Source organism: Trachypithecus francoisi, unplaced genomic scaffold (assembly GCF_009764315.1).
Source record: "Trachypithecus francoisi isolate TF-2019V2 unplaced genomic scaffold, Tfra_2.0 Lachesis_group16, whole genome shotgun sequence".
Classification (NCBI taxonomy): domain Eukaryota; kingdom Metazoa; phylum Chordata; class Mammalia; order Primates; family Cercopithecidae; genus Trachypithecus; species Trachypithecus francoisi.
In genome coordinates this window covers 41,077,783-41,091,069 of record NW_022681461.1, presented here as the reverse complement: position 1 = coordinate 41,091,069, position 13,287 = coordinate 41,077,783, and the positions used below count along the sequence as shown (strand labels likewise).

Here is a 13,287-nt window from a genome sequence, read left to right as displayed (position 1 = left end):
ATAGAATGTGCAAAACCAAGAGTGAGCCCTAATGAGCACTATGAACTTTGGTGGATAATGTGTTAATGTTGGTTCACTGGTTATAACAAATGTACCATAATGATATGACATGTTGGTGTCGGGGAAGACTGCATGTTGTGGATGTTTGGTGAGAGTATAGGGAAGGATTTGGGAACTCTATGTACTTTCTTTTCTGTTTTGCTGTGAACCTAAAACTGCTCTAAAGAATAAGGTCTATCAGTTAAAAAATACAATTATATCATGTTTTATATTAACCTTCACGCATTAGCAATTGTGTGGAATTGCAGTTTTTGTTTTTTTTGTTGTTGTTGTTGTTAGTTCATGTCTTTTATTAACTCATACAGTTACTTGTCTTCTGGCTTGTTGAAGCAGTAAGTCAGACAAAATTTGCCACAATAATGTCTGTCAAAGTGGCTTGCCATAAACACCCCAGCACCACATTCATCAGACGGGCACTCTCGGCGAAGGCGACTAATTTTGCCATTCTCATCCACCTTATAATATTTCAGGACAGCCAGTTTAACCTTCTTTCTCTTGTGCTTATTCTTCTTGGGAGTAGTCTAAGACTTCTTCTTCCTTTTCTTAGCACCACCACGAAGTCTCAACACAAGATGAAGAGTAGACTCCTTTTGAATATTGTAGTCAGACAAAGTACGTCCATCTTCCAGTTGCTTGCCAGCAAAGATCAGTCTTTGCTGATCAGGAGGAATTCCTTCCTTCTCCTGGATCTTGGCCTTTACATTTTCTATCGTATCCAAGGGTTCAACCTCAAGGGTGATGGTCTGCCCCATAACGGTTTTCATGAAAATCTGCATTTTGGTGGCGGCTCCACCGCAGATGGCGGATCGAAAAGCGAATTGCAACTTTTCTTCAAAGAAAATTGGTATTTTAAAATTTTGAAATTGCTTTCTCAATTGATCTCCAGAAAATATATATAAACCAATGTAGAAAACAGTTAATTGGCTTTCTGAAGTCTTGGTCACATTGAATATTATCATTATTGTTTGATTCTTGCAAAGTAGATAGGCGAATACACTGTTGTTTTATTTTAATACGTTATTTGAGTCTTGCTCTGTTGCCCAGGCTGGAGTGCAGTGGAGCGATCTCGGCTCACTGTAAACTCCGCCTCCCAGGTTCAAGCGATTCTCCTGTCTCAGCCTCCCGAGTAGCTGGGATTATTGGTGCTCACCACCGTACCTGGCTAATTTTTGTATTTTTAGTGCAGATGGGGTTTCACCATGTTGGCTAGGCTGGTCTCGAACTTCTGACCTCAGGTGTTCCACCTGCCTCAGCCTCCCATAGTCTTGAGATTACAGGCGTGAGCCATCGGGGCTGGCCTATTTTAATATTTGTATTAAAACTTTATTTTTCTATTTCCTCTTTCATTTGTTTTTTTGAGGAATATTGTTCATTCATTTTCTACTCCACTTACTAAAAGTTAATTTTTTTCATAAAATTGTTTGAACTATTTTTGCATGTAGAATATTAACATTTTTGTTTTCATGGAATGGTTTTCATAAAGTTTTATATATTTAGCAAAATTCATAAATATTTTGACTGATGATTTTGTCCACAACTTTTATCCATATGCAGTTGATCCATGTGTATGTTCATGTATTCAAAACTGTTTTTTCAGTGACTACTGTATTATAGGTACTGGAAATATGTAAGTAAAAAAGAAAAGGTGCAAAATAATCCACGTCATGGATTTTATCTTTTAAATTAGGGAGGCAAATATTATGTGACACAAATAAAATATATGGTATTTTGAAATGCTATCTAATAAAGGGTTGGGGGAATCAGCACATATGGTGTAGACTAGAATTCACAGACTAAGGGTTAGCAGTGAAATAAAAAATAGATTTCTAAAGACTCTTGTGCTACAGAAAGGTGTGCAGGGGCCAGGCTTGCAATTATGCAGTTTGGATTGTTTCCAAAAGAGTGTTCTTCATTACTGTTTCACATTTTATAAGGACTCTAGGAGACAGGTAGAATCCAAACATATGGCTTCTGGATTTTATCATCATTAAGATGCTTTGCCAGAGAGGTCAGACAACTTTTGGCTGAAATAATCAGATGCCCACGGGAGTTGCATATCTGTATTGATAATCTAGAGAGCTTCATGGAATTGAGGCTAGAAGTAAAGGAGTGGGAGTGGTATGAGGGAACTATAGTCCCTTTAGTGTCTGCCATATGTTGTTAGGCAACCAGAGAGAACTGCTGCAGTCATTCGGTGGAAAGTAGGAAAAGGAGATAGAATATATCTGAAGGCTGCAAAAGGCTGCTATTTTGAAAAGGGTGCTCAGCAACGCTTCATTTAAATGTTAAAGTTTAAGTAAAAATTTAAAGTAGGTGAAGGAATAAGTCATGTGGTTATTTGGTAAAGATAATTCCCAGATGATAGAACAGCACATATTAATACAAGGGCCTCAGTCTTATAAAATTTAAGGACTTTGGTATTTAATCAGAATATGCAGAAAAGCTGTAGCGGGATATGATATAGAAGTAATATTCTGAATTACATTTTTAAAAGAGAATTCTAGCTGTCTGGTTAATGAGGATTGTCTGTTGGGGAATAAAAGAGCAAGATCACTTCGAATATTACTTTAATAACAATGGTGTGTTATTCTTGATCTTGTGGGAAGCAAGTAGATTCCAAGACAGGATTCCATGTACAAGAGATCTATTGAAGGGAATGTCTGTGAGGGGAAATGGAGACGGGACTAGAGGAGGCTGGGAAAGCCAAAAGACCTAGGTTAAGGTCTGACTATCCTGAAAAAGGAAGGAAGGGAAGAAGGAAGGAAGGAACGAAGGAAGGAAGGAAGGGAGGGAGGGAGGGAGGGAGGGAGGGAAAGGAAGGAAGGAAGGGAGGGAGGGAGGGAGGGATAGTTGGTCTTCGATTTCGGTACATATCTAAGAAAGTTTGGCAAGGCTGACAGGGAATTCTAGAGCCAAGAACATCTTGCTACGTGGATCCCACATCTCTGAGGAATGCATGTGACTTAGATCTCTGTCGTGCTGTCATTGGTGGGGAGCAGCTCATGGAAAGTTTGGCTTTAGCACAAAGCAGCTTTGGATTTCAAAGTGCTGAAGATAGATATATTAATCCAGCAAGCCTCTTGAAGCAGGGATTCTTTCTTTTAATTTTAATTTTCAATTTTTATGAGTATATAATTGTATGTAATTATGGTATATATGTGATATTTTAATACAGTTATAAAATGTGTAATGAAGAACATTATGTTAAGTGAAATAAGCTAGGCACAGAAGGATATATTTAGCATGTTCTCACTCATATATGAAGTAAGAATTTGAAGCGACATATTTTTTTGACCACAACATCAGATGAGCAATAATAGCTTAGACAAGAGTACTACCAGTAGGGGTGGTAAGGAAGAAGTAGCAATATGTTTGGAAGATAGAGTAAATAATATCTGATGAAGGATGGCTGTATGATGGGAGAGAAGAAAAAAGATCTATAAGAATTTGTTTAAAACTAGCTAAATTGGACTGTAGAAAAATGATTGCTGTAATTCCGATATTTCCATTGAGACCAATTTATTACCTTTCTTTTTTATGTATTGTTTTTCATAACTATCTAGAACTTTGTAATTTTTATCCCGTGCAAAATGGTTTTGGGAGGCCCTCTCACTCATACAAAACATGCTGTCTTTTTCTCAAATCTCAAGTTTGCTTGTTTGCAATATGCATATCCCAAAACAAGTAAGTTATTTTTTCATTTAAAATCTATGAAGTTCTCTAGTTGAAGGTTTTTGTTTGTTTGCTTGTTTTAACCAGTAGCTGCTAAGTTTCTCTAAATTTTTATCTGCTAGAGGCAAAGGTTGTTCCTCTAATTATCTTTGTACCTTTGGAGCCTAGGAAAGACCTTGGAGAGGCAACTAAATAAATGTTTCAGACTTGTATTAAATTTAGGATATTTTTCAGGGCTTACAAAAGTAGAATAGGAAGTTAAAAAATAAATTTCTGCAAATAATTTGTATAATTAAAAATTATATTTATAAAAATAAATTTAAATATTTGTTACAGAATCCATACATGTCATTATTACATATACTAGACAGACACACCTATGCACACACATCTGAAGTGCAATCTTGCCAACCCATTGGAATGTTGAGGGTATTTTATTTTCTCTGAAGGTTGTAGGTGAAACACTATCAAAATAACTTTTTCTTCTGAGTCTTTTTTCTGGTAAAAATTTAAGTACTTTTTGTTTGTTTGTTTGTTTTTGAGATCCGAGTGTCACCCTGTCACTCAGACTAGGATGTAGTGGCACAATTTCAGCTCACTGCAACCTCCGCCTCCCAGTTCAAGCAATTCTCGTGCCTCAGCCTCCTGAGTAGCTGGGACTACAGGCGCACGCCAACATGCCTTGCTAATTTTTGTATTTTTAGTAAAGATGGGGTTTCACCATATTGGTCAGGCTGGTTTCGAACTCCTGACCTCAGGTAATCCACATGCCTCAACCTCCCAAAGTGCTTGATTACAGGTGTGAGCCACCGCACCCAGCCTTAAGTACTTCTAATTTTAATATGTTACTTATTTCTCCCGGCAGCGCAATTCATTACCTAGTAAGTTTTTGTCATTACGTTGGGCTGTCAGAATTCAGTAGCTTTATATATATATATATATATATATTATATATATATATACACACACACACACACACACATATATACACACACATATACACACACACACATATATATGTATTTTACCTACAAATCATTTGAGTAACATACTAATCTCTATTTTCAACAATCCATTAGTAAAAGTATGAAAATTGTCATAGCCCAAATCTATTACTTTGATCTCATGATCTTACTGTTATTATAGACTAAATGTTTGTGTCTCCTCAAAATTCGTATGTTGAAGCCCTAACCCCCGGTATGACGGTATTTTGAAGTGGGGCTTTTGGGAAGTAAGTAGATGAAGTCATGCAGTCACTAGATGAGGTCATGCAGTGGATGCTTCAGGATGAGATTAATGTTCTTATAAGAAGAGCAGTAGAGACCCAGGTTTCTCATTTCTATCCACCATGTCAGTCCACAGCAAGGAGATGAACATCTGCAAGCCAGGTAAACAGTTCTTATCAGGAACCAAATCTGCCAGCACCTTGATCTTGGATTTCTGTCTGTGGAACTGTAAGAAATGAATATGGATTGTTTAACCCCCTCAGTCTATGGAATTTTATTATGCAGCTTGAGCTGACTATAACATTGTGATTTAAGGAGAAATGTGCCCTTCTTCCCAGATTCCTCTCCATATTATTTCTTGTCAACAGCATCAAATAGTAAATGTGATTGCTGATAAAGCAATCATTACTTTTAATGGCAAAAACACAATTACTTTTGTACCAAACTAATAATAAATTAAAAAGGAATGTACACCTGTGTGTATTTAAATTAGATTCAAATAACATAATAGAGATAAATGCATGCAAGCAACATGTGCTTTAATCACTTTGATTTGTGTGCAGTAATTTACAGATAGATTTTCTTTACACCTACTCTTGCCTAAAACTTTCAAAGTATTCATATGTTCGTTTGTCTCTGCTGTGATTTTTTTTTTCCTTTTTTTTTTTTTTTTTTTTTTTTTTTTTGAGATGGAGTCTCACTTTATTTGCCCAGGCTGAAGTGCACTGGCATGATCTTGGCTCACTGCAACCTCTGCCTCCTGAGTTCAAGCGATTCTCCTGTCTCAGTCTCCCGAGTAGCTGGGATTACAGGCACCTGGCACCACATCCAGCTATTTTTTTTTTGTATTTTTTAGTAGAGACACTATTTTGTCTTGATGGCCAAGCTGGTCTTGAACTCCTGACTTCAGATGAGCCACCTGCCTCGGCCTTCCAAAGTGCTAGGATTCAGGCATGAGCCACCACGTCTGGCCCTCTGCTGTGATTCTGTTTCGTAAATTTTCACGGATGTCTTTAAGAGCTCTCAGACTAGGCTGGCTCTAAATGTATCTATCTGATGGCTTTTGTATCCTAGCCTGCAACTGACAGTCTTTTTCTGCAAAAGATCAGGATTTGAGAATGAAGGCCTCCTTCACCAGGAAAACATTTATATACTCAAAATTTTGTTTGCAGTTTTCAGGTGTTTAGACCCTTTTTCTCAGGGACCTATGTACCTTATGTGAGAAGTCTTGCTGTTGAATTAGAATTGGTCACCCTGGCCCTGATCTTGCTAGTCTGGGGTTCCATGTCTTCTGGAAGGCCAAAGCTTACCGAGAGATAGCTTTTTTCCTTCATGAGGACAGATTTTGTTTTCCTCTGAACCACCTATAATCCTGGGAAATGCCAACCATTTCTCCCCCTGGGCTTCAGGATATAATTTCCTAGTTTCTGATTAATTCTCTCCTAAAAAAACAGATCAGGAAGGAACAAACCAGTTTCTTCATTTGGCATGGATGAAATTAGCACCGCTTTGGCTACCTAGGCTGGCAGCTTAATTAACCCTTCCCTTTCATATTCTGCTCTCCAGAATGATTGCCCTTTGTCTTGCTGATAATGATATAGCAGATAGTAGACCAGGAACTGGGCTTCTCAGGATTTTAATCCTGATAAAAGTGGGTCTGATACTGCTGGTGTTTTTCATCAGCGTCTGCTCCTAAGTGAGCCTTTCCACTACTTCCTTTACTTAGTTACCTTTGCTTGCCACCCAAGCAATTGGCAAGGATGTGCCAGGCTGAGGTTAAACATGCTTGACCATTGTATTCTCTGGTCCTTTCCAATCAGTTTTGCTGGAATTGTGGCTTATGGGGCCCTCAAACAGCTGTGAAATGGAGTTAGCGGTATAACAGTGCCTTAAAATGTGCCAGCTTCTAAGATAATTAATTAGGTTGGTTGGCTTCAGAGTAAATTTGCCAGGAATAGATGCTATAGATGTTACTATTACACTGTAAAACATTGTGAAATCAGATTACTTTAAAATGATGTATTACAAAATCATGAAAAAAAGCAATCATGAGTATGGAAGCCCAAGGCTTATGATCCAGCTCTGTGTTATACTAAATATGGGTAAAGTGTTTTTATTTTTTGTCTGTAGAATGGAAGCTATTATCTTCTAGCCTGTCTTCCTCACACAGTCGTTAAAAGGATTAAGCAAAACAAGTTTGTAGTTTACAGTTCCATATAAATAGAATATGCAATTATAAGAATAAATAAGTATATTTCCCTGCTAAAAAAAAAAGTCAGGTATCTACAAGATATGATAACATAGCACTTAGACCCCAAGGAGATATGTACAATTTTATATATAAAGATAATTTTCAGAAAGCTATTTATTAGATAAGAAAATAGATGATAGAAAAGTAACTTTAGTTTTTATATGGATACACCAAAAATGACCGCTTATTTGACTTACCTTATTATATCGAAAATCCACCTCCAGATCAGACTTATTCTCCTACCTACCTGACCCTTTGGTATAATAAAAAGTAGTTGATAATTCAGATTTTGATTTTTGGACTAATGCAGACACTAACAGTTTTGTCAAATAAGGAAATTATTTGAGTTGTATTGAGCAGTTGATATGTCAGCCGAGAGACTGCACCTGAATATATAGATATTTCTGTTCCCAAAGGAGTCTTATCTAAAATTCAAATAATACAGTCTCTGTAATTAAAATATTTTCCTGATTTATTATGTAATGCACTAATGTAATAATTACAAAGTAGACAATTTAATTTCCAAATCTTAGTGAAAATATTTTTACATCTCATTTCGATCATATTCACAAAGACATTACCATTTAAAAATAGACGTTTTCCCTTAGGCTACAGGTTTGTACTTTTATCTTCAATCCCAGCTCACTTTTACAGTAAATGAACTTACGCAGATTATTTTATTTAAAGGAGTATTATCTTTTTTGTCAATACTTCTTTAATTCTCAAAAAGTATTAATTCAATTTATAAGCATTGAGTGTTTTGGCTCATACTTTTGCTCAGTAAATCAAAATATCATAGTTAACCTTTTTCTTTCTTGCCTGTTTTTGATATAGAAGCTGGAAAAGCAAAATCCTTTCAGATCACTTTGAAACTAGGGATGTCTAGATGACTGACAACTGGCCAGTATTATATCAACAGAATCATTAGGGAGGTGTCTTGAGAAAGATACGCTTACATAAAGGACAAATGCTATAAAAAAAAACAAAAAACAAAAAACCTTGGTGGCATACTTTCATTCTTGTTTCTGCCTTAAATAAAAATGAGATATTTGACTTTGTAGTGGCAATCTTACATTTATTAGGGATAAAGTGTAGGCATAAAAAGCGGCTAGAATAGAGAAACAGAAACAGAATGAGTTTTGGTTCCTTAGGACACCACTAAGTAAGTGGACTGAAATCAGAAAATGCCTTCTTAGACTGTTAGGTAAGAAAAATAACACCTTGATGATTTCAGCCTCTATAGCTCAATTTTCTGTTACGTTCTGCTAAACACATTATTTGCTGAGACAGTACCTCCTATATAACATATCCAATAAACTTCAATAAATAATCTCCACTTATTATTTTTATTAAAAATGTCTCACCATTAAAGGCACTGAATCTTCTACAGCGTGTTAGGGGCCTTTTTTGTGTGTTTATGGAGCTTCTAGACCATTCTCCATTCCTTCTCCTTAGAACACCCTGGTCTTAAATTCATCTTCAACCATTACACCCACTATTTTTACTTCCTTAGACATTCTTCCAACCTGTACCTGAACATTTTGTCTCCTGTATCACTGTCACACCCTCTAACATTGCTGCTTTGATTTACTCTCCCAGGTACAAAATATAAAGTTTTTCTATGGATAATCTAATGAGACAAGCTTAAGTCTTGGGAATATGAGACACATGAAAAAGAAAGGTTTATGTAAGGATCTCAAAATCGAGAAGTATCTCAAAGTCTGAATATCAAAAAGTCAGAAACATAGTCCCAGATTTACACTTCTTGCAGAATTACAGCAGTCCATTTCAACCGCCCGGAGAGAAATTTATATATTTTTTTTCCTAGAAAATGAAATGTTTTCAAGGAAAAGATCTGCATTTTTATAAGTAGGTCCCACAAATAAAATGTATATTTGCCATTTCATTCACTCAAAAGTCAAGGCAACTAAGCTCAGAGGTCCAACTATAGCCATAGACATTCTAATAAACAGCAATATAGTCCCTGTCTCTTAAGTGTGAAATGAAAACCAGAGACTACCAGCCCTATGGAGAACATTTGCAATGTAGATGAAATAGCATAATTTTTTTAAAATGTGCAGAAGGGAAAAAACATGCTCCCTTAGCCCTGAAATAAACAATGATCTCTCCAAGTGAGCTTTGTGAGATACTTCACAAAACAGATTCTTTAAGTTATGAATGATTTCAATGTTATATTTCAGAGGACTACATAACTCACATATTCTCTAGGAAGTTCTGATTCATAAATTATTATGTGTAGCTTACTATGAGTAATTCTTTTTGCCATGAACTTAAGAGACAAGGTCTCCAGCAATTAAGTATCACTTGACTACTGTTTGGATAGCTGTCAAAAAGACAAAAGATAACCAGCATTGATGAGGATGTGAAAAGTGCACTCTTTTACACTGTTCATGGAAATGTAAGTTAGTCCAGCCATTATGGAAAAAAATATGGAGACTTTTCAAAAAAATTAAAAATAGAAATACCATGTGATCCTGCAGTCTCACTTCTGGGTATATATATCCAAAGGGAATGAATATCCAAAGATATCTGCACTCCCATGTTTATTGCAGCATATTCACAGTAGCTAAGCTATGGAATGAAATTGGGTCCATCTATAGATGAATAAAGAAAATGAATAAATATAAATAATATATGTAGATATTATTCACTCTTTCAAAAGAAGAAACTCATTTAGATAAAGATATTAGACTAAGTCATCTGTCCCCTTTCCCATAGAGGTTTCCACCTGGTAAAGTGAACCTATGGATGGTAGAACAGCTTCTTTATATCCTCTCTCTCATCTTCAAATCAGTAAAATGAATTATGTTAAAAAGACTGACACTTACATGTACTGTTAAGTATTTGGAGGAAATTGGAACTCACATATGATTGTTAGTGGGTGGTTATAAAATATCTTTGAAAAGCCATTGATAGTTACTTGTAAAGTCAATTACACATCTACACAATAATAAGGTATTTGCACTCATAGAAATATAAATGAATTTTAAAAGAAGGATAAGTGAACATACACTTTCACAAAACACTTGTGCAAAGGTGTGTATAGCAGCTTTACCCAAATAGTCAAATAATAAAAACCACAATATACAACAGAATGAATAAACAAATTATGGCATATTTATGCTACAATACTACACAACAATGAAAAAAGGAAGTATTGATACATACAACAACATGGACAAATCTCAAAATATGATGTTGAATTAAGAATCCAGAAGCAAAGATAATATGTTTTATAGTTTCATCTATATTAAATGCTGGTATAGGTAAAATTAATCTTAATCATAGAAATAAGATCAGTCATTGCCTTGGGCAGAGGTAGTTGTAGATATTGACATGGTAGAATTGATCAAAAGAAAGCACTTTGAGATAGTTAAAATAACATAAGTTTTGTGTAGTTATTATGCAGTTATATACAGTTTTCAAAACCCATATATAAACACTTAAGATTTATTTATATTATTTTGTTTATTTGTATTATTTATTATAGATTTTTATTGATGTATATATTTTATTATACATACACATATTTTATGATTAATGTACATAAATTAAAATATAGATGAGAAAGAAACTCAAAGGTTCTTAAAATATCTACAAATATGTAGCAAAAATACATTTTTATGGAAGAATAGGTAAAAAGGGACACAAACAAAAGAAAAAGAACGAGACTGAAATCATATTTCTAACAGCTTTCCTGAATGCTAAAAAAAAATTTCTTTATAATTCTGAAGAAATTATTTTTAATCTAGAATTCTGTATCTAGTTACATTTTCGAGCAAGTATGAGAGCAGTATTAAGACATTCAGACATTAAAGGACTCAAAAAGTTACCTTCCTTTGCACCCTTTTTCCAAAAAGAAGTGGAAGTTGGGTTTCCTTGAAGAAGGATTCCGAAAAGAAAAATCACTTCCAGGACACAAGGAATTCAACATTGTCTCCTCATTCACTGAACTCCAGACCCACTAGCCTTCTTATGCTGTCTTGTAAGACATTTGTTAGGCATACTCTACCTCAGAATGCTCACACTTCTTGATTACCCTTCAGGAAATTATTATCTCCTAGATATCTGCATGGCTTGCCTCCACAACTCATCCAGGTTTTAGATAATTATCACCTAATGCTAGAGGTGTTTATTGACCATTTTCTATTATGTAGCCACTCTACCTCTCCTCATTTACTCTCTAACCTTTTACCTTGTAGTTGGTCTTCATAGGATTCGTCTCCATCTGTTTATGCTGTTCTCATGCTGCTAATAAAGACATACTGAGACTGGGTAATTTATAAAGAATAAAAGGTGTAATGGATTCACAGTTCCACATGGCTGGGGAAGCCTCATAATCATGGCAGAAGATGAAGGAAGAACAAAGGGATATCTTAAATGGTGACAGGCAATAGAGTTTGTACAGGGGAACTCCCATTTATAAAACCATCAGATCTCATGAGACATATTCACTACCAGGAAAACAGTATGGGGGAAACCACCCCATGATTCAGTTATCTCCACCTAGCTCTGCCCTTGACACATGGGGATTATTATAATTCAAGGTATGATTTGGGTGGGGACACAGCTACATCAGATCATTTCAGCCCTGGCACCTCCCAAATTTCATGTCCTAACATTTCAAAAGCAATCATGCCTTCCCAACCGTCCTCCAAAGTCTAAACTCATTTCATCATTAACTCAAAAGTCCACAGTCCAATGTCTCATCTGACCCAAAGCAAGTCCCTTCTGCCTATGAGCCTATAAAATCAAAGCAAGTTAGTTACTTCCTAAATACCATGGAGGTACAGGCAATGGATAAATATACATGTTTCAAATGGGAGAAACTGGCCAAAATGAAGTGGCTACAGGCCCCATGAAACTCCGAAATCCAACAGGGCAGTCAAATCTTAAAGCTCTAAAATTATCTTCTTTGACCCTGTGTCTCACATCCAGGTCATGCTGATGCAAGAAGTGAGTTCCCATAGTCTTGGACAGCTCCACCCCTGTGGCTTTGCAGGGTGCAGCACCCCTCCTAGCTGCTGTCATGGACTGGCATTGAGTGTCTGCAGCCTTTCCAGATGCACGGTGCAAACTGTCTGTGTATCTAACATTCTGGGATCTGGAGGACAGTGGCCCTCTTCTCACAGCTCCACTAGGCAGTGTTCCAGTGGGGACTCTGTGTAGGGGCTGCCAACCCATGTTTTCCTTCCTCACTGTCCTAGCAAGGGTTCTTCATGAGGCCTCTGCCCCTGCAGCAAACATCTGCCCGGACATCCAGGCATTTCCACGCATCCTCTGAAATCTAGGGAGAGGTTCTCAATCATCAGTTCATGACTTCTGTGCATCTGCAAGCTAAACACCACTTGGAAGCCACCAAGGTTTGCAACTTGCACCATCTGAAGCTAAGGCCTGAACTCTACATTGGCCCCTTTTAGCCACAGCTAGTTCATAGGGCACCAAGTCTCAAGACTGCACAAAACAGCAAAGCTCTGGGACTGGCCCACAAAATCATTTTTTTTCCTTCTAGGCCTCTGGGCCTGTGATGGGAGGGGCTGCCTTGAAGACCTCTGACATACCCTGGAGATATTTTCCCCATTGTCTTGGTGATTAACATTTAGCTCCTCATTACTTACACAAATTTCTGTGACTAGCTTGACTTTCTCTGCAGAAAATGGGTTTTTCTTTTCTGTCTCATCATCAAGCTACAAATTTTTTGAATTTTTATGCTCTTGCTTCCCCTTTAAAGCATAAGTTCTAATTCCAATCCATATCTTTGTGATACATAAAACTGAGTGCTTTTAATAGCACCCAAGTCACATCTTCAACGCTTTGCTCCTTAGAAATTTCTTCCACCAGATTCCCTAAATCATCTCTCTAAGGTTCAAAGTTCCACAAATCTTTAGGGCAACGGCAAAATGCCACCAGTCCCTTCGCTAAAATACAGGAGGAGTTACTTTTATTCTAGTTCCCAACAAGTTTTTCATCTCCATTGAGATTATCTCAACCTGTACTTTACTGTCCATATCACTATCAAAGCATTTTGTTCAAAGCCATCCAACAAGTCTCTAAGAA

General features: G+C 36.5%; 1 pseudogene across 1 annotated transcript; it reads right to left on the bottom strand.

The window, feature by feature from the left end:
- Positions 1-332: 332 nt before the first annotated feature.
- Positions 333-868, bottom strand: LOC117098575 (annotated as a pseudogene). Its single transcript, XR_004443473.1, has one exon. The product of XR_004443473.1 is annotated as a ubiquitin-40S ribosomal protein S27a-like (transcript).
- Between the last annotated feature and the right edge of the window lie 12,419 nt (positions 869-13,287).